Source organism: Tursiops truncatus, chromosome 10 (assembly GCF_011762595.2).
Source record: "Tursiops truncatus isolate mTurTru1 chromosome 10, mTurTru1.mat.Y, whole genome shotgun sequence".
NCBI classification, from domain to species: Eukaryota; Metazoa; Chordata; class Mammalia; order Artiodactyla; family Delphinidae; genus Tursiops; species Tursiops truncatus.
In genome coordinates this window covers 839,921-866,144 of record NC_047043.1, presented here as the reverse complement: position 1 = coordinate 866,144, position 26,224 = coordinate 839,921, and the positions used below count along the sequence as shown (strand labels likewise).

The following is a 26,224-nucleotide window of genomic DNA, read 5'->3' as shown; positions in this document are numbered from 1 at the left end:
CCGCCCCAACTCCGGCGCTTCGTTTTAGCTTTCGAGGTACAGACAGAATGAAGAGTTGGAAACGGAGCCAGGAGAAGAGGGACGCAGAGGCCCGCGCGCGACCCGCGGGCGCGAGGCCGGAGCCCGGAGCCCGGCGCGCGGAGCAGGTGCGGCGCGCCCAGCCCCACAATCGATCCGGGGCCGCGGTCGCGTCGGGCTCGAGGGGCATCCCCTGTCCCCGCCTCGGCCGCTCAGGGCGGCCAGAGCTCTGGGCGGTGCGCCGCTGCGACCCCAGAGGGAAGGGAGCCTCCTCGGGTGGGAGCCGCACAGCATCGCGGGGCACGGAGGGCGACAAGTGTAGCAGCCCAGCCGGGGATGGTGAGCGGAGACAGCGTTTTCGTTTTCGCGCCTTCCAAGTGTCCCCGTCGGGTGCTCGGCCGCGCCTTCTCCGTATCGGACCGTCTCCAGATACTGCCTGGAAAAGGTGGACAGGACAGGGCCGCTCTTTGGCTGTCGGCCTGTGCTCGGGACCAGCGTGGCCTCTCCGGGGGCGCAGCGGCCCGCAGGGCGGCAGGTCCGAGCGCAAAACCTCCGCCTGTCGGCGCTGAGGGTGGCCCGGACGTGGCTGCTCCACTGACCGAGCGGGAGAGGGGAGGGGAAGTGACCTCTTGAACCTCATCAAATGCAAATTCTGTAAGAATTTTTTTTTAAGGGAAGAAAAGCGGAAGGACAGGGAAATGGAGAAACGCGGGGTCCACCTGTGGCTTGAATGGCCTTTTTAGAATCCCTGGCCCCTGGGGTGTGCAGGCTTCTCCGCGGTAGACCGACGGCTGGTAACGAACTTTGGGTTTTCCCTCTAGAGGGTGAAGCTCCCAGCTGACTTCTTCCAATATGTGTATTTTACATAGATAAACACCTTCGCAGCTTAATAGCCATTTAAATAAATCATGCAGGTAACTTACTCTTAAAACGATCTGGCACAAAATAGCTTTTCTTTCCCGGGGGTCGTTTTCTTCCTTCTTTTCATTACTGGCTTTCACAGCTAAAGTTTCGTCTCCAGGTTGGTGGCTTTGCGGTCTTTTCACACATCACTCTGCTGTCTGTTCTATTGTAAGGCTCACATGACTTTCCTCACCAACGCAGGCCCAGGATAGATTCAGAACTTTATTTTCCATTGGAGGGATGGTACATTTTTGGAAAAAGCAAATGCCCCTTTGGTTTTATCTAGTGAGTGAGAATGGGGTGGGGTGTCGGCAGCACGGCAGAAAGAGACCCAGCTGCGCGCAGTTCTGGGCTTTGAAAGAGAGACCCACTGATGGGTCCGAGTCACTTATTCCATCCTCAAGTCTCTGGAGTTAAAATATGCTAGGAATCTGGAAAACAGTGAGTTGTTTCCATTTGTCAACTTTTCCTTCAGCAAAAGAAGCTCTGAACGCCCACCGTCCCTCCACGGAAAGGAAACGCTGTCTGGGACGTGGAAATACAAACCAAACTCCAGAACCCAGGTCTTAGGACGAAATGCTTGTGGGCAGTTAAGCAGGCCCGCTGGGAAGACAGGATTTGGGGTGGAGGCTGGGCGTGACGGGGCCTCTGTGAGCCCATCTGAGTCGGAGGACAGAATGCGCTGGGGGGTCTGGGCTAGTGTCAGGGAGGGATGTAGTGGAGGGGCAGGGCTGGCGGATCTCTGTGGAGAGCATTTCCAGGAGGCAGGGTCAAGCCTCACCGGTCCCGGTCAGCTGCTGGTCAGGTGGAGGGTGTGTGTTGGCATCTGGCAGAGGGAGTGGGCCCTGCTGAGCCGAGTGAGGACCGAATGTAGTCAACGTCTTTTCCTTTTGTGGTTTCTACCTGTGGAAAACGGCTGTGGCTGGAGGGCTCTTAGAAAAGGGCTGAGCCTGAAGACATTACCATCTGTAAGTCAGTTACAAAAAAAAGCTTTGCTGTGCGTTTTAGGACGTAGGGATTTAATAGAAAGGAAAAAGAAAGGATGTAGACGCATCTAGCAGGTAAGTATGACTGGGAAGTAAGTGTTTTTTTTTTTGGTGGGGGGCTTTTATTTTCCAACAGCAGCAAATATGTCTGTAGTAATGTGAAATTATAGGTAATGTGGGGGTGCCTTGAATTCCTTATAATATATTCCCGACCCCGTTCTAACCAGGGAATCGTTTCGAGGCCTCAATTTGATCGATGTCTGGAGTTTGGGTGTCACTATGGCGGAAAGATCAGAGCTGGGCAATGTAGGGAACACCGCTTAGAAATATTTTTCCTGGCCTATGTTATGTGCAGTTTTCTAGTTTTCGTTCACGTTTCTGATGAAAGGACATAGGGCACCTTACTTTCCTATCTTGAGTTAAAGGTGGAATTTCAGTCGATACGTGGTTTCTGTTGCTTCTGATTACGAGAAGCTCATTTGCGTCATCTTCCTGTAAACTGCTTCCTAAAGCTTTAAATACTATTTAAAGGAAAGGTTTAAACTTTGAAAATTTACATGATTTTAAAAGATTCTAAATTTCCCTTTTGCATTGTATTTCCTTGCTATTCACTTTGTCTTTTCTAGAGAAGGTGAACAACTTAGGTTAATGTCTATTAACCTCCCATTAATCCTTTAGAGCGGGAGAGAGGTAAACACGTCTTCGCCCTTTGAAACTAGGAAAATGGAGTCATTGGAAGATGAAAAGTAAACCCTGAGGTCAAACAGGTTGACACTTTCATTAATAACTGGGAGTTTCAAAAGACAGCAGTACATCGGAGAATGGGAGGAAAATGTGCTTTAAAACCTTCGTGTTATCTAGAGAATCGTCTAGAGTTGTCTCTCTGTGCGCCAGGCATCTTGTTCCCCTTTCTACCTACTAGTGGCAGCATCTCTATATCCCTGAGGCATCCTGCTTCTTCCACTTGGTGCTGGCCCGGGGCAGCCCCACAGCTGGGACCCCCAGGCCCAGGCCTGTCTGTATCACTTGGCCCCTGTGCTTGGGCCCATGCAGGCGTGGGGTCAGCCTCAGGCACCTGGAGCCCTTCCCTGGGATGCTTAGTGAAGATGATAAATAAGGGTGCCTGCTTGGAACCCCTGTGACCATCTCGTGACTTCCCTGGCTCTGTGTCAGAAGCGCACTCACGATAGAAGAGGATGACCCCAGAGGAGAGCAGAGGAGGGGGTGGGGCCGGCCAGGCCCTAGAGCTCTCATTTCATTCCTCGGTTCCAAAACCATTTTTGAGTGATGCTCTGTGCAAGGCACTTTCGTAGGTGCTGGGGAAACATTCAGGGGAGGACAGTCAAGGTCTCTGCTTTCAAAGCTTAAGTTCGGGGAGACAGACAACCAACAAATGTACCAAACAACCTTTCAGATAGAGAAAAGTGTTTGAAGACAGACCGCAAGCAAATTAATATAAGGGAACATTTCTGGTGGTAACGAAGGAGAGGAGAAATGATTTTCCCTCTACCTTTCTAGGTTCTGTGGCTGAAACCCCCCTGCGATAAAAGACAACACGGGAAAAACAAGCACAAGTTTCACAAGCGTCTACATCCTGTGCTGTGTACATGGGAGAGACCCAGGAAAACGGAGTCGCTCCCTGAAACGGCCAAGCCTCCACTTCAACACCATCTTCAGCTAAAAACAGCAGAAAGATGTTGAGGTTTGGAGGAGTCAGTTACGGGGGGTCATCAGGAGAAGCGGGCGAACGCGGAGGAGCTTGTTTCGGAGGTTGAAGTCCCTGCTCTCTCAGGTGACTAGAGTCTCCCGTGATGCTGAGTCCTCGGCGGCTCTCTGGTCCAGAGAGGGAGACACTGGCAAATGGAGATTCCCTCATAAATGCAAAGCCCTTCCTGAGGGCGACCTCTGCCAGGTTTTCAGAGCTTCTCCTGTGTCTGCCTTTCCTTAAAGATACTCAGATCAAAATAATCCTTTTGCCACAAGGGCCTTCCGCCCCCTGCGGTATCGGAGGTGATACTATAACAGGGTGATGCAGCTGAGACATGGACGTCGGGTAGGTGGTCGGCCACGGGGGACCTGGGGGTATCGTTGATCTGGGATCTGATGACCCAGAGGAGGCGGCTATGGGAAGGTCGGCAGACAGAGCAGCAGAGACAAAGGCCGTAAGGAGTGATCTCGGGATGTCGAGAGTACCGAGGACCAGGTTGCTCCGCTCCAGGGGAGCTGCTGGGGACGAGAGATGCAGCAGTAACAGACAGAGGGTCATCAAGCCTGCCTCTGGGCTCCTCTCCTTTTAGGTGCCGTCCCCGTAAAGAGCCACCGTCCTGTCGCAGTCACGTGACATCGCCAGGTTTTTACAATATAGCCCAGCAGGTTCCAAAGCTTTTGGCTGTCATCGTCCCCATTTTTCCACGAGGCGCTCACATCCTAGTGGTGTATGTTTGCAGATATGCTGAGTTTTTTCTCATTTTGGTCACAGAGGCACGTTATTCCTAAATGCTGTAGGCACTCAAGTCTGGCTGTGGGATTGGTGTGGGTAAGTGGCCGACTGGAGGAGATTCTTATCAAGTTCAGCCCTCTTCCGACCGTGGTAGGCAACGCGTGCAGGTCTGGAGCTCAGGATGCTCGGAGAGGAGTGGGGGAGTGTCGCTCTGACTGAAAGGATGAGGGTGACAGTCATGACGCCAAGATGAGAGTCGAGTGCAGGGTTTCCAGAAAGCTGAAGGGGGAGTTTACTTGTGGTCGTTAAGTAGATGAAAGATTCATACTTTGAAAATCAAAAGTGGTCTGTCGAGTGTTTAACCTATAGTGAATACAAACCACCAAAGGAACAGCACATCAGTCTGAATTCTTACTGAGAAGCAACAGCACCCACTCTGGCTGCTTTCAGCAGAAAATGCATTTATTAAAGGACACTTAAAGGCTCTCTGGCTTGGGAGGGCTGAAGAGTCCGTTTTGGAGGCTGCATCACCAGAATGACGTTGAACTCCACCCCAAAACAGGTGTGGAAGGACCCCCGTAGTTGCTGCCACCGCCGGCGCCGCTAACACTGACCGCTGGACATCAGGGTCTCCTCGACTAATTCACGCCCCTGAAGTCACCTGGCCAGAAGGGAGTTTCTCCACTCCAGGCCTGCTGCCTGCTTCCTTGCAGTGTGCTCTGTCTCAGAGAGGGTCTCACGTGGGAGGGCCTGATTGGCAGAGTGTAAATCTCAGGTGTGAACCCAGTACAGGGAGGCTGGGAAGGCAAGTTTCTGGCTGCCACCTTGGGAGACAGAACTCATTATGGAGGAAATCCAAAAGACATGGGGTCAGCGGGTACATGGCAAATACCTTCTGCATTCAGGAAGGAAGGGAATCCTGAGAATCATGGCAGAAATCAATAAAATGGGTGACCTACCTCAGCAACATCGAGATAATTTACAGACCAAAGACGTTTCTTGGAAAAGAATAATAAGATAGACACACCTCTGATGAGACTTAGAAAAACATTGATGTTACACATGCACAGTCTTACACATGCACACAGTCACACACATGCACACACACGCACACATACACACACATCAGGAAATATGTCAGGTAGAGTATTTACAATTTGTAAACGAATAATTCTTCATCAGCTCCAGATTCAAAGTCCTGAGAGAGGTGATCATTGGACAGATCGGACTCAGATGCCTGCCCTGGGCATGTGGGGAGAAGAGAGGTTCAGGCCCCCGATTTCTGGGTTGGCAGGTGCTTCCTCCCAACAGGATTATGCACAAGAGGAAACACCCCAGGGGGCAGCCAACAAATGACAGATGTGCAGCCCCTGTGCTGTGAGTTATTTCATTAGTTCCCTATTGATGGACGTTGATATTCTTTACGAAATTTCATTACTATAAAGAAGCCTCAACAAACATCTTTGTCAAAATTTTTACCCTAGAAGTGAAATTACTAAATCAAAATATATGAATAATTTTATGGCTTTTGAGTAAACTGTCAAATTACTGTCTCTAAGAGGCAACACTTTACAGCCTCACCAGCTGTGATAAAAGAGGATGCACCTCACTTCATCTTTCCTAGTTTTGACTATTTCATAGTGGAGGTGATAGCTCATGGATGTTTTAATTGGAATTTTTAATTATGCCTGAGGGTAGGCAACTTTACATGCATTACAGGTCTAATATGTACAATATTTTGTAAGAGAGATGTCATGATCTTTGTTTTACAGATGAGAAAACTGAAGGTCAAGGAAGATGAAGGAACATCCCCTCAGTCCCTCAGTCAGTCCAGGATGTGGGATTCAAACCTAAGGTATTTTACTCTAAAGCCCTTATTCTTAACTACTGTTTTATTTCAGAGAAATGGATGTATTTGACTAAATATACAAATTAAAGTATATGAAGACTAGAAAGAAATGTAGTCAGAGTTTCCCAAAGGGTGTTCCAAGGAACACATGACTTCTCAAATTCTCAGAGGGAAAAAACAATTCGATATTTAAAACTTTGGGAAATGCTGGATAATGTGTCCCTTCTTGGAGACTCATAGCAAATGTCAGGATTTTTAAGGCATTGAGAAGTCTTGCACCAAAGAAACTGTTTAACATTTCAGGGAAGTAGCGTTCCAAGGAACATGTTTGGGAGATGCTGCCAAACATGGTGCCTCGTATTTCTGTGTCATGTTTTATTGCGTTGGCTACAACATCTAGACAATGGTAAATGATATTGGAGGGAGTGGCTATTTTATTCCCTATCCGCCCCCCACACACTGATTTAATGAGAATGTTTCTAGAATTTCATCACTAAGTATTGTGTTGGCCATGAGTTTAAGAGAGATATAGTCTTTATTACCTTCTCTTCTGGCGTATAGAACCAGAAATGGATGTTGAATATGAATGAATCAGCTTCTCACACAAAGGGGGGAAATTCAGTGTGTATTCATCAAGTTGACAGTGTGTTCGATGGACAGGGCACCCTTCCCCGTGTTCCTGAGTAACGCAGCCCCTGCCCTGGGCTGGGGGAAGGCACATACATTTTCTCCCAGAGGCAGCACGTGGCTTTCTCACCTTCACCGTGGGCCGGAGAAGGGGGAGCGCACCTAACTTGCTTAGTCAGCAGATGTTTTCTGAGTGCCTCCTGTGGGTCAGGCTCAGTTGGCTCTGTGTCGCTAAGCACAGCATTTAGCCTGTGCGGGGAGGGGCGCATACATACAGTCCACGTAAGGCGAGGTGTGAAGAGTTGGCTTTGATGTTGGCTGTCTGCACCCCACGCCAACGGGACCTAAGATGTGGGGGGGTTTCTTCTCAGGCCCCCTCCCCCTCTTCCCCTCCTCGCCCCCCGCCTTCTCACCTTGGCTGCAGGCAGTGGGACACGACAAGCATGTTTTCCCCAGAGATACACAGGCTGACCCAGTCCTGGCTCAGATGTGGCATATATATTGAGAATGGAATCAGGGCAGGAAGCTTTCGACCGCTTAGGACACAGGACTTTGCTTTTGGCTGGAGAGGACTTGGAGACGGACTCGGAGTCCTTGGGGCGCTGGCGAGTGAGTGATTGCATTTCGGTTTGGGAACCATTTTTTTCACCCATAATCTCCCCATCTTCCAGCTTATGGGGTAGTAAATAGCCCCTGTGTGCAAAAAGAACGCTGACATCATAGGTCTGGGCACTTAAAACAGCATTTCACCAGCACTTTTATTAGCAACGTGCCCTGAGGCTGCACAGCCAGTCCTTCCCAGCCCCCTTATTCTGTTATGAACCGCACTGTCTCAATGAGGCCACTTTTTCAGGGTCCAAGTCATTTCCTGCATCCTCCCGCCGCCAGGACTGTTGGGATGAGATGCAGTCCGGTTACACAGTACCAGATGCAGACACACGTCTTCCATCTCGGCTGTGGGTACAAAGCGGTTGTCAAGAAATGCCGTGTAATCCTGACCTAAGAGGGTGACAGTTCATCAGGTCTGTGACAAAGCGAGGTGACTTCCACCTTCCCTTCTGCTATTTGTCCCCAACGTGGGACCTGTGAAATTCTGGAGATTCTGAGTGAGGGAAGAGAATGTAAGTTGAAAGCTAGGTGAAGGAGGAAGGGCTGGGAGTTAGAGAAGAAGTATTAATGCTCAGTCTTCATGGGTCTTTTTGGTTTTGGTGAGTTTTCGAAGAGACTAGGACTGAAAACTAAGAATTTTCCTGTGAGTGGAGGAACCCTCGTTTCAGAACTGACGGGAGTGAAAGCGCAGAGGGCGTTGAAGCGGTCAGGTTTTCTGCCATCAGCGTTGCTTTCCCGTCCCTGGTCGCTCGGTGCATGACGAAGAGTTGGAATGATGGGTTGGAGTTTGTAACAGTGAGTCTTCTTAGTATCTATGAAGTATTGATCACACAATGTCCAACGAGTGCATAGAAACCACTTTGGATATCAGTATAGTTGGTTTACTGCAGAGTCAGCATAAATTCTCCTCGCTTCTCCTTCCTGACGGGTAGCTCTTCTCATTTCAAATGTTACCTGTAAAGTCTCTGCTTTGCAATTCCTAGATTATAAAGTGGTCTGTTGTCTTTGTTTTAAGATAGAAAATGTATGCTCAAGGATCCATCCTTAAGGAGGCTGTCAGACAATGCCTTTGTGATGTGCGGATGCAGGGAGGCTGGTTCAAGACCCCTTCCCCAGAGTCTGGGGGGGGCAATGGCCCCTGAGACCCGGGTCCCCCCGCGCTGGGCTGCCGAGCGGGGTCGTGGCCGCCACGTCGTTCCTCCAGAGGCCGGGGCCTGGTGAGGGGTGGAGGGTCACACACAAGGGGCAGCGGGGCCGGAGCCCTCCAGCTCTGTCCTGCCTGGTTTGCTGGCTGAAGGCTCAGCCAGGGCTGGTTCGTGCAGCACCCGCTCTGTTCTCTCGACCTCATTTTTACTGCAAATTCTTCTTGTGCAGAAAACTTCCCTTCCACATTCTTGTGCTTTCCCGTTTAGATTTGGAGAGAACGCTGATTCTTCAAGGCTGTCATTCCAAGGCCCAGAGCGGCTCGCCTCACTTTGTTTGTAATACCTTGATGAAAGTTTGCTAAATTCCTTATTTTTAAAAGAATTTTCTTTGTCCTGGGGACAAAGAGGAAGAAAAATCCAAACAAACAAAAAAATCAAAGGTTTCCTGCTTTTCTAGGTTTATCACCATTTGAACGTGAAAATAAGATTTTCAAATCCTTTTTGCTTTGAATGAAATTCAGATGTAAGGTCCCCTGGCTGCTGGCCTGTCCCTGAAGCAGGGGGAGGGCTGGAGGAGAACTCCAGAGCCTGTGAATTGCCTTCCCCTCCTTTGCCTGCCTCTGAGTCTCCGGGTGGCTCGGTGGCTCCTATGAGGTTGCGCTGTCCTCTCTAAGAATGTGTCTCCCTGTGCCATGCGGCTGCTTCCCACTAGCTATCTATTTTACGTTTGGTAGCGTATATATGTCCATGCCTCTCTCCCGCTTTGTCCCAGCTGACCCTTCCCCCTCCCCATATCCTCAAGTCCATTCTCTAGTAGGTCTGTGTCTTTATTCCCATCTTACCCCTAGGTTCTTCATGACCCTTTTTTTTTTCTTAGATTCCATAAAAATGTGTTAGCATACGGTATTTGTTTTTCTCCTTCTGACTGACTTCACTCTGTATGACAGACTCTAGGTCCATCCACCTCACTACAAATAACTCAATTTCGTTTCTTTTTATGGCTGAGTAATATTCCATTGTATACATGTGCCACATCTTCTTTATCCATTCATCCGTTGATGGACACTTAGGCTGCTTCCATGTCCTGGCTATTGTAAATAGAGCTGCAATGCACAGGGAGATCAGCTCGGTGCTTTGTGGCCACCTAGAGGGCTGGGGTATGGAGGGTGGGATAGGGAGGGTGGGAGGGAGGGAGACGCAAGAGGGAAGAGATATGGGAACATATGTGTATGTATAACAGATTCACTTTGTTATGAAGCAGAAACTAACACACCATTGTAAAGCAATTATACTCCAATAAAAATGTTTAAAAAAAAAAAGGAATGTGTCTCAGGTTTCCTGGTGGCATTTCTTACGAGGGCCACTTAGCAGACGATTACGATGGGGCCTCCGAGGTGAAATTTAACTCCTGCTGTCCGCGTGCTGGGGCCCGGGGGGCGCTCCCTGAGTCCTGGGAAAACTACCTCAACATGGCTCCGGACCCAGGGCAGACCTACGAAGGCAGGGACCCGAAATCTCCGAGAATTCATTGACTTGGTTCCTAAAATGGGGAAGTATTTTATTTTTACAAGTTTCTTTTCCCTTGTCCTTGTTTCAAGTGAAATCTTTTTTCAGGTTTCATTGTTGTGGACTAGGTTATCTGCAGGTCAGTGGGACCCCAGGTTGATTGCATTTCCTAAAATTGTGCTTTTCGCTGAATGTGGCACAAGAGATTGTTTGCGGCCGGCTCTGTGGAACAGGACGGCCCATGGAAGCAGTCACGAAGGTGTTCTTTCTGTTTCTGCTGCTCCCCGTGGGGGCATTTTAGGGATCTCCGGTGCTTGAGGGGCCTAAAATCAGCAGAGAAAAATCCTGGACTTCTGAAGCATCCGGCCAATTTTGTGGAGTTCGGAACAACTTTGTTTTTCAAGACCTTTTTTCCATGACTTTCGAGAAGCTGGCTGCATCTTGCGGCACTTTTCCTTTGGATGAATCATTTTCCAGATCCAGTGTGCGATGACTTGCAGCCAGAGACGCAGCCTCCTAACTCCAGATGCAGGTCCAGATGTCTGCAAGTTCACGGAAGGGAAGATACAAATGTCCTGGCTTTGCCATGTGCCCTGAGAAGCATCCTTTTTTTTCTCTTTAGAGAGAGGGAGAGAGGGGAAGACCCACCAGATGTGCTTCACTTCCTGCTTTAAACACTTATGCTTTAGAGTTCATTTACATATGAAATTGAATCGTGTGATAGTACATGTGGGGAAATTTTGCCTGAAACCCGTTTTCCTTTAATCCGCAGATGCTGCGGATCGTGAAATGCTGGCATTGTCAGAGTGGCAGGCTTTCCCGGAAGGCACAGTGTAAAGTACACGCTACTCAGTGAGCAGCTTTGCACACGGGTCCTAAGCCTCTTTCTGAAGAGGATACCATGGAAGTTTATTTAGTTCCCTTATCTTTAAAATAGTGTAAAGACACTCAATAACTCCATAGAATTATTGTGGCATCACTGAGAATCCTCTGGGGTACTTTGCATGGGAATAAATGATCGTTCGTTAATATGAAATTATAGAATCGAGCCCCTTCAAAGTAGGATTTTTGTTTGTTTTATTACTTTTCGTCTTTGTGTTGCTGGTGTATCTACCTGTGGCTATTTGTAAAACTTTCCTATTTTCAACAAATACATATTTAACCCTTGTCGCGGGCCGGGAACCTTTCTACGCGCCGCGGAGTCAGAGGTGCACGAGGTGGACCTGGCTGTCTCTGGCACACGTGGAAATTAAGGGAGCGCAAGGGGGTAACAGGAGAAACAGTGTTCTGGCCTGAATCGTGTTTGGGCCCTAACCCCCAGGACTGGATGACTGTATTTGGAGGTGGGGACCTTTACCGTGGTGGTTAAGGTAAAATGAGGTCACTAGGATGGGCGCTGATCCCACAGGACCGAAGTCCTTATACGAAGAGGAGATGAGGACACAGACACACACAGAGGGACAACCACGTGAGGACACGGGGAGAAGGCGGCATCCCCAAGCCAAGTAGGGAGGCCGCGGGAGAAACCAGCCCTGCCCACACCTCGATCCTGGATGTCCAGCCTCCAAACCGTGAGGGACTAAACGTCTGTGCTTTAAGCGCAGCCCGAGCAGACCAACATAGACAGAAAACGCGCTCGTGAAACAGAAAGGCAGACTGCGCGTCAGGACGGTGGGCCGCACGTCCGCTCATCTCGGGTGGGCTAACGCAGTGCTGTGCCCCAGGCATGAGCGAAGAAGGCCTCATCCTGCCCGCGGGGACACATGGTGAGCGCGTGGCCTCACCAGCGCTCTCTCTGCAGAACGTCTGAGGCCCTGGAGCCCCGCCCGCGGGCAGGAGAGAGGGTGCTGCGTGGTGTCAGCTCTGAGGAAGATCACCCTCAACGCCGAGGGGTCTGTTCCGAGCGCGGGGAGGAGACGAGCCCCGTATGCTGGCCTCTGTTCGCACGGCCCCGTTATCGGGAAGAAGCCTGTTCTCTCAATCTCATTTTTGTCTCTGGTAAGTGGAGAAATGTGGTTTGCATCACTCAGAGCCTTGGGAATGTCTTACGGGATATTTCTGGAATGGGCAAAGTTCAGCACAGGCTGGAGCCAAAACGTCCCCATGACTGAGTCAGTCTAGTCCGAATGTTTACGACCGTCTCGAGAATGGTCTGCATATGTGCGAAGCTGGCGCTGCGGTTGATCACATCCCTGGGAACCGAGGAAACGCCGCAGGAAAGCAAGAACGGCGCGCGGGCTGCCCGCGGGTGTCTTTTCTCTTTCGGAGCTTGCGGCTGCGGGAGAAGGCCAGCTGCACGTGAGTGGTTACCAGGCTCTTCCCCTCAAAGGACCAAGCCTCCTCAGCCTGGTTGGAAGCCCCAAAGGCCGCAGGGAAGCCCAGGTGACCTGCGTCACGATCTTCTTCCTTCTTTGCCCTGGACTCCACCTTCAGGACCAGTTCAGTCCAGCATCTCTGAAGTTTTTGACGGGAGTCACCTACAACAGGGTTCTCAAAACGTGGTCTGTGGGCCCCTGGGGTCTCTGGGACCCTTTCAGAGGTTTCGAGGTCAAAACCACTTTCCTAATAATACTAAATACTCTTCCCCCCTCCCTCTCCCACAAGTGTGCAGTAGGGTTTTCCAGAGGCTGTGGAATGTGAGCTCACTATTCTCGTGTTCTCTAGAATGTTCTAAATAAGTAGGGTTAAGTTGTACGTATGTGCATTTTCAGAGATTAACAGCTTTCAATACTTCTCTGTTCTTACTAGTTATCTTCCTTTATACCTACTATAATTTCCATAAATTTATTTTGGAAAATCTCAAATTCCCTTAGCTATCATTAAAATTACTTATGTTGAGAAATACTAAGAACATCTCCCCTAGAAGCAGGAATTAGAGATATCTTTTGTAATTTCTAGTATTCAACATTTTACAAGATATACCAATGAAAAAGAAAGTAGAATTATTTTTTTACAAATGAAATGCTTATGTACATAGAAAATCCAAGAGAATTTTTTTTACAAATGAAATGCTTCCATACGTAGAAAATACAAGAGACTCAATACCAAGCCGGTTAACAGGACTTTTAGTATAAAAATAAGGTGAAAATTTTATTCACAGCAACAAACATCATAATACACCAAAGGATAAGCAAAATCAAAATAACCTATATTTTTTAAATATCATAATATTTGATCAAAGAACAGAATGTAAAACCTGATTAATAAGGCAATAATAAATACATGAATAAAGAAAACAATAATTCTTCCCAAATTAATACATAAATTTAATGCAATTTTAAACAAAATCCCATTAGCTTTTTTTAGCTAGACAAAATGTGTCTAACATTTGTATGGAAAAGTTAAAGGCATGAGGTCTGACAAGACATTTTTGATGATGAAGATTAGTGACCAAGGGTATATACTTATATATTATTAGAATTTACCCGTGAAGCTACAGAGAGGTATGAGCACAGGATGGACAAATACATTAGTAGAACAAATGCAAACATTGAGAAACAATCCACGTGTATGAAAGAACTTCATCTATGATAAAGTTGGCATGTTATTTCATTGGTGGAGAAAGAATTATTCAATAAATAGTGCTGGAAAATTGTCTATTCATGTGGAAGAAAAAAAATCATACATAACACCATGAATAATCATCCACTTCAGACAGTTTGAATATATAAATCTAAAAGTGAAATAAAATACTGGAAGAAATATGAGAGAAGAGTTTTGTAATATTGTGGTAAAGATGACCATCCAGGCTGTGTAGGAAATGCATAGCTATAAAGGATAAGATGCACAGATTCGATTATATAAATATTAAAAAGCTTTAAAGGGAAAAAAACCCAAAGTCAAAGATAATAATATTAATTATAATGCGGAAAATTCTATGTTATTAAGAAAAAGGTAACCTAGTTTTTTAAATGAACAAACTATATAAATAAGGAGATCACTGAAGAGAAAATATGAAAAGCTATATATAAAAATTGTTCAATGTCACTAATAGTCAGGGAACAATAACATAACATTTGGGAAAATAAGAAAGAAAAGTAATTTCAAGTTTCTTATGCAGAAATACAAAAAAGTAACTATACCTTTTCATCTTGTTTTTGTTAATATTTCAACTTATGGAAAAACATTTCTAAATTTTATAGTTGTGTCTGAAACTATTACTATTTTAGAATGAAATATCTTATTCTAAAATAAAATGAAATTTATTTATAATATATTTTGTTGTGGTGCAGTGGTTAAGAATCCACCTGCCAATGCAGGGGACATGGGTTCCAGCCCTGGTCCGGGAAGATCCCACATGCCGTGGAGCAACTAAGCCCGTGTGCCGCAACTACTGAGCCTGCGCTCTAGAGCCCGCGTGCCACAACTACTGAAGCCTGTGCACCTACAGCCCGTGCTCTGCAGCAAGAGAAGCTACCTCAATGAGAAGCCCGCGCACCGCAATGAAGAGTAGCCCCCGCTCGCCGCAACTAGAGAAAGCCCGCGCTCAGCAAGAGAAGACCCAACGCGGCCAAAAATAAATAAAAAATAAATAAATTAAAAATATATGTATATATTTTTGTTATATTTAAGGATGACTCAATGGCTTTAAAATGGGAGATTAGAAGGCTTGCTTTCTCAGTGCACAGCTGCACTGTCTGCGTAGAAAGATGCTGCAAAGGATAAATGCATGCATCAGGGCCTTCTCTTAAGAAAGAAGTCTAGTTCAAAGAAACTGGTTGAAACTGCAAGTAAGAAATGGAAATATGACGAAAGCTATTTCCCCCTCAGCTCTATAGATTAAGAATGTACCTTGTGTTTAATGCAACAGAAAAAATTCAAATTACATGAAGGTGCCAGTTAAACCGAGCCACCACTTTTGGGCCTGTCATTCAGAGTTTAAAGGAAAAGACATAGGACATTTTAAGCATAGACTTGATGAGTTCTTTTAAAAACCCAAAATTGCCTGATAAAGCTTGTCGAACGAGAAATGAAAAGGCTACAGAAACATCTTCCGGAGTAGGCGACGGTCTTGCTGGAGACTGGCTCACAACGGCACAGAGAAGCGGCAAGCCAGGCGCTGACATTGCTGGATGTCTGCTGGCTGACGAGTCAGGTCAGGAGTCGTGGCACGGCTGCTTTCTGACACCGCTGTCACCTGTCGTGTTGAAGCTGTATCTGCAAACAGGAAGATCTTGTCTGCAAACGTGTACTTTCAGCTTAAAAAGGATGGCTGACTTACCATTTTGCTTGTCTTCATCTGGGATTCTATCAATGATCATGGAAGGAGGCTTCCTTCAAGTGAGTGCTGGGTAACAAGCACACATGGGGTGAAATATTCCGAGGGATGAACACCTTTTCTGAACCTTGTGGTTTGCTCTGGATCAACTGTGCTGACGTTCGCACTGCTGGCGTCTCACCACAAATGAAGACACAGGGACGAGGAGCTGTCCCGCGCCAGAGTCACCAGGTCTCCACTGCCACACTCACGGGGGGAAACGCCACCTTTCCTTAAGAATGTCTAGAAGAAGTAAAATTGCTTGTTAAGATTCCAGGGGTCTCTGAGGCACTGTTCATCTTTCTCCATTACTTTTTCTTTCTGTCTCTCATACTGGATAACATCTATTCATCTGTCTTACCAAGTTCCGATTTGTTTTCTTCTACCTGCTCAGATCTTACGTTGAGTTCATCTAGTGAATTTTCACTTCAGTTTTTGTAATTTTTTTTCTAGATTTGCCATTTGGTCTTTAAGAAAACGATTTCTTTGTATTGCTGTTCTCTATTTGGTGAAACATCATCCTCATGCTTTCCTTTAGCTGTTTAGATATGGTTTCCTTTAGTTCTTTGGACATATTTAAAATTACTGATGCAAAGCCTTTGTCTAACCTGCGTGTGGGCCATGATTTCTTGTTTTTTGCATGTCTTGTAATTTATTTGGAAAACTGCATGTTTTAAATAATATAATGTGGCAACTCTATAAATCAAATTCTCCCTCCCACCCAGGGTTTGTTGTTGTTACTGTTTGTTGTTGCTTTTGTTGTTGTTTGTTTGTTTAGTGGCTTTTTTTAAAAACAGAACTAATTCTGTAAAGTCTGTATTCTTTGTCATGTGTGGTCACCAAAGTCTCTGCTCAGTTAGCTCAGTGGTCAGCTCATGACTGGACAACTTCCTCCAATGTCTGGAACCAGTAAATCTTCCAGTTTTTGCCAAGGTCTTTTTGTGTGTGTTGGGCCATGCCTCAGCACGCGGCAGGGCAGATGGCGTCTCTGCCTTAGCCATCGCTTGCTGTGCGCAGAGCCTCAAGTCAGCCAGAGGTGAGAGCTTAGAACCCTCTCGGGTCTTTCCTGGGATGTGAGAGCCATGCACACGCCTGTGGCCTCGTAGAATCCCAGGAATATGTCAGGGCTTTTCAAGGCCCTCTCTGGACACCTCATTCCTCAGCTTTTCCTTTTAAGTTTTTCGGTTAGCCTAATTTTTGCCACTGTTTCAGGCAGTCATGGTGTTACACAACTGCTACTGATTTGTTTTTCACAAACACCCCTGGGGGAAACATGGTTTGCACTTTATTTGAGTCGGGCCATTTGATAAAGTGGGGTCTTTCACAGAACCACCTAGAAGCCATATAATGAGAATTCACTGGGGAAGGGGCCTTGAAGAAGTTCCAACTCATCCTTCCCCTTTGGCGGCTGCCAGGCTCCTGGTTTTCAGTGGGATTTCAGGCTGTGGGTTTTCCAGGCTCCAAGGAGAGAGGGAGGAGGAGAGATGGCAATAGGGGAGTTAAAAGGCCACAAAGCCCTCTCTGTTCCGAGGTTCAGCTGTTTTACCTGAATAAAAGATCGTCGGGTTATTGCAAGCCTTGGTTAATTTCCAGAGGTCAGAGAAAGTCGATGATGACCGTTTTTGCCAGGGCTTTTGTTGCTTTTATGGAGGAGGGGATTCCTGGAGGTCATTCCTCTGCCATTCACAGTGATGTCTACACTGTTTTAACAGCAAAAACCTGAAAACAACCTGACGGTCCAACAGCAAGAGAGTTTACTATGCCCTGGGACGTCTGTATCATGGGATATTGTAAAAAGACTCAAAAGAATGAGTTACGTCTCTTGAGCTGGAGGGGTGTCATGATGTTTTAAATTAGAAAAGTTGGAGAGAGAGAGAATGAGTTCATGTGTGTGTGCACGCATGCAAGGATCATAGTGGGATGTCAAGACTGACTGCGGTGAGGTTTGGGGAGTAAACGGAAGGCGTGTGTGATCGCTTATCAGCTGTTTATGATCTTCGCGTTCTTTCAGAGATTGTGAGAAGCATGTGTTACGTTTGTCATTTCTGGAGATAACGTGAGCTCAAGCAATATTTATGAGGACAAAGCTATAGTTATTGTACGAGCCTGAAGGGTTTTACGTGTACCGTTTTCTCTTTTTTCTCCGCTTTCTATGTCCATGTCGATACATTTCCAGAGTCGTAGCACAGATAAGCTTGTGTCATTCTTGTTCATGCACATCAGAAGACTGCACAGTTCAAAAAATTAAGTACTGCGCTGACTCCCCACGTTCGGTTTCTAGCCTTGAGCGATGAGCAGTTCAGCTCGTGACAGAATTCCCAGCTGTGCCTCCGGTGAGGCAGTGACCCTCCGAAGACAGCTGGCAGGGCCCCCGCAGCCCCCTGCCGCCTGCCCGCCACTTAGCATGTTCAGGATGAAAGGAGGGAGCTGTGTGGGCAGGCCTGGCCCATCTTGCAGAGGAGGTCTCCTCGGAGTCTCACAGTACATCTTGTCGTCCTGTGTTCTCGGTCCTCAAGTGACCACTCCAGAATCCTTAGTCACCAAGACCTCTGAGAGCTGCTCTTGACGCTTGAGAGGAGGTCGCAGGGGATGCCCAACGTCCTCCACTGCCGCGCTCCCCCCCACGGGGCCCCTCCCACCGGCCGACACCAGGTTCAAGGAGCCCTGGGAGGGAGGGCGCTGGAGGCTGGGGACCCTCCACTCTCCCGACACCCGCGACGGTCAGCAGAGCAGGGCCTCCCCGGCTTGGCTGGGCCCCGCGGCATCCCCTCCACCCGCTTGTTACCCCGCAGGGGTCTGGGCACGAGCCCGCGCAGCGCTCGCCCTCCAGGCGCCACCGCAGCCTCCGTGGCCCCGTCCGCGCGTAGCTCTCTAACGCTGCTTCTCTTGCCACTTTCTCCTGTCTCTGTTCCTTCCACGTCACACATCTCCTCTCTTTTGGTCACAGCAGATTTACTGTGTAAACGGTGCTACATTTGGACCGTGACGCGGTCTCGTGTTGCCCAGAACTCGCACCTCGTCGCAACACCGCTGTGACCCTGTGGAGGTCGGGGGAGCCGTGGGCTGGGGCTGGGCGGCTGCCACCCTGCTGAGCACAGGATGGAGCAAAGACCCCACTCCCACCAGCGCTGCTCTGGAGAAGCTCAGGACGGCGTCGCAGACGTGGGGTCTGCAATGGAGATGCCGGTGGTCCAGGACGCCCACTCACCTGGAGGGCCCAGAGCACAACACACCTGCCCACTGGCCATCTCCAGATCTGGCAGGGTGCTGGCGTCTCGGCCAGACAGGGCAGCGTCTGAGCCCCAGCTGAGTGGGTTTTCCTTGTGAAGTGTGCCCCCCACGGCAGTGATCCTGCCCCATAGTGTCGAGGGGCTCCCAGGTACACACTCCTTCTGAGCACGGCTGCCCGTGGGGTTAATAACAATAGTGTAAAAATTGATTCTAAGCTTGGGGCTTTCACAAACGGGTGGTTCCCTCAGGTGCCCCTGATGCGTTTCTCACGTTTGATTTCCTGTTGGGGATTTTGTTCTAAAGGCGTTAAAGGGCCGTGTAGGGGTGGGTGGGTGGAGGGTGGTCAGAGCGAGCTCAGGGCGGGGAGTCAGCTCCCCCGTCTCAGGACGCAGTGGATGGTCTAGGGTGTTGGTGCGACCTCCACGTTCCCTGAACGTCCCACTTTGGAGCTCCCTGTGGGGCCAGGACGAGCCCTCGCAGACACTCGCGTTACTTTGCAAACACGCTGAGCTCACAGCGTTTGCTGAAATCTCGTGCACCTCCTTTACGGAGCCTCTTGGCTTCACGTGAGGGCTGGTGGTTAGCGATTGCTCCTGGTGTTGCTGGTGATAAGAGAATCCTTTAAGGGTAGTGTCTGGGTGGTGCAGGTCTCAGCAGAGCCAGGACGTGCTGCTGGTGGGACGGGGAGCTGGGACTGGACAGCAGGACGGCTGCCCCTCCACCGCCCCCTGTTCCCCAGGGTCCTGTCTGCTCATCAGCCGCCACAGGGATTTGCAGAGACTCAGAGACTTGGGAGCTTGCCCACTTACTTGCACTCTCGGGGGACTGGCTCTGGGTCCTGGGGGGGCAGCTTGCCCACAGTGTGGTGTCCCGTGGCTTCACAGCCACAGGCTGCACTCCAGGCCTGCACTGAAGGGCCGTCCCAGGCAGCATGGGGTCATGGTACCACACAGGCTTTGGAACCATAGGGCAAGGTTGGTGCAAAATCGTTCTCTAAGGCAGCACGCAAGGCCTTGGAAAAGTTATCTAGCCATCCTATGCAGAGTCCCCTTATATGTAAAAGGGAGGGAAGGGTAGTGGTGAGTCTAAGGTTATCAGGCCATTAAATGACATAATACACGTGAGAGCTCAGGCCTGTGCTGACACACAGTGCCCCCCGGATCATGCCGGGCAGGGCTGTCAGTGGACACAAGCGCAGGGCAGGGTGGAGATGAATTCGCAGAAACCCACCACTGCTGTTAGAACAACAGAGGCAATACCGTCGATGGACATGTTTTGTTCTCTTAGGTACCGAAGACGGCAGATTTGGGCTCCTGCGAATAAACGGCTTCCCAGAGTTTGCAGAAAGGTTCCCTCACGAAGCTGCAAGTGCTGAGATAATGGAGCCGCAAATTAAAGTCTCGTTTAAAAAGTGACAACTGTATGTGGGGAAGAAACCCCAAACCAACTCTCTAGCTCCAAACCACCTGCTTCCATAGAAAGGGATGTAGGGTTGTCGACCAGACTTCTCTTAAACTGAAAAGTTAAGAAATGTCCACGGTAAGAAAATGCTAAAAGTTCAAAACGTGTGGAGAGCCTTCCTGGTTCAGTCGACTGATTCTCCTGCCTTGAAGTAACTACATTGTCAGTTTTTGCGTTTTCCTCTAGGAATAATCTGTGTGTGAGCAAAGTTAGGCCAGATATTCACTTATCTCTTCATCATTTTTAATTTTTAATTGTGGTAAGGTACACATAGGATAAAATTTACCATCTTAATCCTTTTTATGTACACAGACTAGTAGTGCTAAGTGTATTTTCACTGTCGAGCACCCAATCTCCAGAATTTTTCTGTCTTGCAAAACGGGAACTCTGTCCCCATTAAACAATAATGTCCCGTTCCCCCTCCCCCAGCCCCTGGCACCCACCCTCCTAATTTCTGTTTCTGTGAGTTTGATGACTCCAGAGACCTCATGTAAGTGGAGTCACACAGCATCTGTCTTGTGGCTGGCTTATGTCACTGAGCATCATGTCCTCAAGGCTCCTCCACGTTGTGGCAGGTGTGAGAATGTCCTTCCTTTTTAAGGCTGAATAACGTTCCATTATTTGGATGGACCACCTCGTGTCCATCCATCCTCCATCGATGGACACTTGGGTGCCGTCACCTTTTGGCTGTTGTGAACAGGGCTGCTGCGAACACGGGTGTGCAAATATCTCTGTGAGCCCTTGCTTTTAGTTCTTCACCCATATATTCCTAGAAATAGAATTGCTTGATCATATGTGAATTCTATTTTTAATTTTTAAAGGACCCATTATTATTATTATTTTTTGCGGTACGCAGGCCTCTCACCGTTGTGGCCTCTCCCGTTGCGGAGCACAGGCTCCGGACGCGCAGGCTCAGCGGCCATGGCTCACGGGCCCAGCCGCTCCGCGGCACGTGGGATCTTCCCGGACCGGGGCAGGAACCCATGTCCCCTGCATCGGCAGGCGGACTCTCAACCACTGCGCCACCAGGGAAGCACCAGGACTCATTATTTTTTAATGGACTTTATTTTTTGAGCAGTTTTAGGTTTACAGAAAATTAAGTGGGAAGTACAGAGTGTTCCCGGTTACCCCTCCCTCCCTCCCACGGCTTCTCCTGTTATTAGCTGTTTGCATTAGTTGGTGCATTTTACAGCTGATGAAGCAATACTGGTACATTATTATTTACAAAGCCCACAGTTTACCACAGTATGATTTCACTGCCTTAAAATCCCCTGCTCTCCTCCTCACAAACCCCTGGGACCCACTGATCTTTTCACTGTCTCCATGGTGTTGCCTTTTCCAGGACGTCCTAGAGCTGGAATCACGCGGTGTGGAGGCTTTTCACATTGGCTTCTTTCACTTAGTGATACATGTTTAAGGTTCCTCCATGGCCTTTGGTGGCTTGACAGCTGCGAACATGTGGTGTGTGCAGCTGCTGTGGGTGCGAAGTGCAGGGGTGGGGCTTCCCTTTTTTTGGGGGGGGAGGATGCATCTTCAATTTAATTATAGCCTTTTGGAAAGAAAGGAAATACTACACGATAAATATGGACTTCCGCTGTAAGACATCCCAATTTTAGAACATTAAAATTCGTATGGGAAGAAAAAGTGATTCTCGTGCAGGAAGCAGTGCGGTAGGTGGAGAAGATGAGCCTGAACAGCCTCAGTTGGGCTCAACAGCGAGGCCGTACGTCATCCTGATGGGACATCTGCCTGCAGCTCCCCAAGTTCTGTAAGCTGGTGATTTGACCTCTCCCAGAGGTCAGCACTTTCCATAGCTCAGTCTCACAGACACTGATTCTTTCTGAAATGAATCGGAAAGACCTTTACATTTTTTTCCTGGACTGATCTGACTTCCAGAGTGGGGGCTTTTTGGTCACCGGGGTACAGATCCTGTAGGATGCTGCCCTAACTAACTAGTTAGCGTCCTAGTTAGTTGGGCCTCTGGGAGCCAAGGCAACCCGAGGCCGGTGTGCATCTCACCGTGACTGCAACATGGGAACCAAGCCCGCCCCGCTCCAAGCTGCACGATGCTGGTGTGGACGCTTTGCTTCTGGCTCTGAGATCCTGACGGGGTGAGGGCCGCAGGCTGCCCATCGCTGCAGAGAAGGAAGATGGGGTAAGCCTGGCTGCCTGGCTGGAGATGCCGTCGGTTCTGGGAGCAGGAGCTGACAGCGCCAGGATGGGTTCCCTCTGATGTCAGTCCTGAACACTTAGATGGTGACAACTAGAAATGACCATGCCACCAGCCGGTGTCCTGACCTGAGCAGTGCGACCAACAAGAGCCAATCACGTCCACCTACGGGCGCCCCTGCGGGAAGTGGGACGCGGGAAGCAGAGTCACCGGGCAAAGTCACCAGCCACTGGTGTCAGCTCAGCCCTGGGCACCTCGGAGCTCATCAGGGAGGATCCTGCAGAGTCCAGAGCTCGTGAGTGTGTCCCGGTGAGCCTTTCAGGGGGGACCCAAGGCCACTGGGATGCACGGGCTCCCTGGCCCCCGGGACAAGGGCTGGAGAAGGGAGGCTGGCGGGAGAGGGCGGCAGCCCTTCTCGGGGTGTGGATGAGGTGAGGAAGCTGGGTGAAATTCCTTCTCTAAAACAGCACTTCTCAAAAGTGAAGGTGTGTGGAAATCATTTGGGAATCTTATGAAAATGCAGACTGTGTTGCAGTGGGTCTGAGATCGGGCCGGCTACTCTGCATTTCTAATGAGCACCCAGATGATGCCCGAGCGAATGGTCAAAGGTCGCCCGAGTCCCACGGCTTTACTGGAAGCTAAACAAAAACGGGCTTTTATTTTCTTTTTTCTTAGATCTCCTCCACTTACCTACCTGCCTGTGATACTGCTCCAGATAAGTACATTAAGAGTTTTCATTAAGGGCTTCCCTGGTGGCGCAGTGGTTAAGAATCCGCCTGCCAATGCAGGGGACACGGGTTCGAGCCCTGATCCGGGAAGATCCCACATGCCGCGAAGCAACTAAGCCCATGCGCCACAACTACTGAGCCTACGCTCTAGAACCGGGAGCCACAACTACTGATCCCACGTGCTACAACTACTGAAGCCCGTGCGCCTAGAGCCCGTGCTCCGCAACAAGAGAAGCCACCGCAATGAGCAGCCTGCGCACCGCAATGAAGAGCAGCCCCCGCTCGCCGCAACTAGAGAAAGCCCGCGCGCAGCAACAAAGACCCAACGCAGCCAAAAATAAATAAATAAATTTATTTTTTTTAAAAAAGAGTCTTCATTAAAAGACTGTTTTGTATCCATGGCATGTCAGTTCCTATTGGTGGACATTTAGGTGGTTTCTCATCTTTGTTCTTTTAAATAAAAAAAATCTTAATCTTCGTGGCGTAGAGTTGATTTACGACGCTGTGTCAGTTTCAGGTGCACAGCGAAGTGACTCAGTTACGCGTATACATATTTTCATTCTTTATAGATTCTTTCTCATCTTTGTTCTTACAAAAGCCAGACTTCAAGGAACAGCCTTGTCACATGAATGTTTCCCGTTTGTATGAAAAGATGTGAGTTCAAATGAAGGAAAGCGTATAGGAGGTGCTTGTCCACTGAAAACTATGATTATTCTAATGAGTGGGGCCACCAGGGCTGAGGCTTTCTGACAGTCTGGTGTCATTTTGACTCAGGTCGAGCCGGCTGTCTTCCGAGATGCTGTCAGTTTTGCATGTGCTGCCTTTCAGCCCCATTATCTTTCCCATCGTGCACTTGTGCAACCGTTCCCTGAAGTCTAAGTGTGGGAGCGCTTTCCACAGCCTGCTAATTCCATTTGCTAGCTTTAGACTGCCGTTCTCACCTGCCGAGATGATTGTGCTTGTTGACTTTGTCATCTAACATTTACCCTCGCTCTCCTGGGTTATTTCATCTTCACATCTGATATCTCCATCCATCTGTCCATCCGTCTGTCCACCCATCCACCTACCCAGTGACTGTCTCCAGAGTGCCCCACGCTATGCAAGCCTTGTGCTAAGCTCTGGGGTGTGCACCGTGGTGAATGAAACAGAAAGGAATCTGCGTTCTCCTGGACTTTCATTCCAGTAGGGAGGACGGACACTAAACAAAGATAAATAAGTTCCATGGATGGTATGCTGATGGCAGGTGCCCAGGAGGAAAATAAAACAAGGACGAGAGACGGGCAGGGTGGCCAGAGGAAACCTCACACAAATGTGACATCTGAGCAGAGGTCTGAAGATGTTTCTATCCAGTTCATTGGCCAATATGGTGAAAAAGAATTCTTTGATCTGTCACTAGAGGCCTCCCTATAGGTGGACGTTAATCCATGAACGGGCACCTTTGGGTACAGCCGATGAATCCACTTACATGGTCTGTGCTTAAGTATCCAGCCTGCGTTTCTCTACGTTGGTCTTAAAGATATTTGAGGAGTGTGAAAACCTGGACTCTTGGCATGCATGGCTCTTCCCTGAGCCCAGCTGGTCAACCTCTCACCTCAGGGAAGTGAGTTTAATGTGAAGGACAGTGTCCCCCCCCACCCCCCCATCGCCTGACGGAGCGGCAGCCGCTGTGGGCAGAGGGCGGAGAGGGCGACTCCAGCCGTTCTCCATCCTCATGGGCCTCGCTTATAAACCGCAGGTGGAAAGACCAAGTTTTCTGGGCAAAATCATGGGAAATTCAAGGTTTTTTCTCGGGAAATTTTGGCCCTGCCCTTGTGCTGTCAGCAGGCTCCGTGCAGGTGACCAGGTGTTATCTTCAGTCTAACCTGCAGGCTGCACTGTTGCCATGACTATCTCCTCAGCCACACGCAGGGCTGGGCTCTCCAGGTGAACAGACGGGCGGCGGGGGTGGTGATGGGGAGGTTTCGGGCAGACACCGAAGTCACGTGAGAGACAGAGAGCACGTGAGATCGCCGTGCACCCCGACATCGGGGCAACGCAGGGCCTGCGTCAGGGCCCAGCCGTGGTGCAGTCAGCTCTCCTCGGCTCCTCTGGCCTCGGTTTCTCCATCTGTAACGTCAGGGGAGTAGCCCAGATGATTTCTAAAGACAGTTCTCTAAGCTTCTTGTATTGGTTTTAATAGAAGCAACCCGGGCAGCAACACTTTAGAACCTGATTTCACACATACTAATTCTGACGGAGGAAGACCCATGTGGCCAGGCGACAGCCTCATGCAGGCCTGGAGGAGCCAGGACAGGCCAGGCCAGGATGCGGGAGGCTCGAAGGCCCAATGGGAGGCGTGACCCCAGTCGGTGAGTGAGGCCAAGGGGCTGGGACCGAGCGTCTTGACCTGGTGGGAGATGAAACAGCGGCAACAGCAGCAAGAAGCTGTCGGCAGGACCAGAAGATGCCCACGGAGTCTGCAGGCAGCAGATACTCTGACCCTCCTCCGAACCCTGGGGACCCCTTCCGGGTAGAAGGTGCCGGCACTGTCTCTTTTCCGGAGAGCGGATCCGTGCAGTCAGTGCCTCCCTGGTCAGAATGGCCCTTTGTTCTGCGTCTTCATGACTAATGATGCTGCTATGCAAAGGCTTATGCAACCTGGCAGAGCCGGGCCCTCGCGCCCGACCCGGGAGCCTGTGATCTGGGAGCCGGGCCTGCAGTTGCGCAAGAAGCAATTAGGGGTTCAGCCGAGGCTTGCTGGCTCCCCATCGGCCGGCTCCCAGCCCCAGCTCCTTGACAGGCTCGTTAGTGTTGAACCCTCCGAGTGCAGGAGAGTGTTTTGGCAGCTGCGGGCACGGCTGTGGAGTTCGCTGTGGGGCTGGGCTGTAGGAGGTGGGCCCGTGGCTCTTCCTGCAGGGTTTGTCCTTCTGCAGGGTTGGCCCCGTGGCAGGGCTGACCTCTCCTCCTTTTCCATAAAAGTCATTTTTAAAGCCCTCTGAAAATCTCTCAATTTTTACAGAGTTCTTAAAAAATAATCCTCTGCACCAGCCCATTATCTTCTAAAATAGACCTCAAATATGATTTTAACTTTGAGAAATAAGTGACAAGAATCAATCTAGCTTCCCATCAGCTACCAGAATCTAAAAGGGGAAGAGACAAAGCTACTGTATTTGGAAAATACAGTAGTAGCACTAGTGGCAGAGGCTGCCACCGGGAAGCCCTCCCCCTGCCTCCAGGACGGCCCAGGCCTGAGAAAGCCAGCCAGCCTCTTGACCTCGTCTGTCTCATCTCTGCAGAGCCGGGCGAGCTCCCTGC

General features: G+C 49.3%; 1 long non-coding RNA gene across 6 annotated transcripts; it reads left to right on the top strand.

Moving 5' to 3' along the window:
* The first annotated feature begins 855 nt into the window (after positions 1 to 855).
* On the top strand, positions 856 to 23,408 carry LOC117313774 (uncharacterized). 6 transcript variants are annotated; one of them, XR_012334257.1, is made up of 6 exons: positions 856 to 1,982; positions 3,426 to 4,342; positions 4,910 to 5,122; positions 6,120 to 6,202; positions 19,859 to 22,511; positions 22,878 to 23,408. It is a non-coding gene; the product is annotated as an uncharacterized lncRNA (long non-coding RNA). The 6 variants fall into 6 exon arrangements; XR_012334258.1 differs by having other exon boundaries at positions 3,426 to 5,122; positions 19,859 to 22,187; positions 22,286 to 22,511; XR_012334261.1 differs by having other exon boundaries at positions 3,426 to 5,122; positions 19,859 to 22,497.
* The last annotated feature ends 2,816 nt before the right edge of the window (positions 23,409 to 26,224 follow it).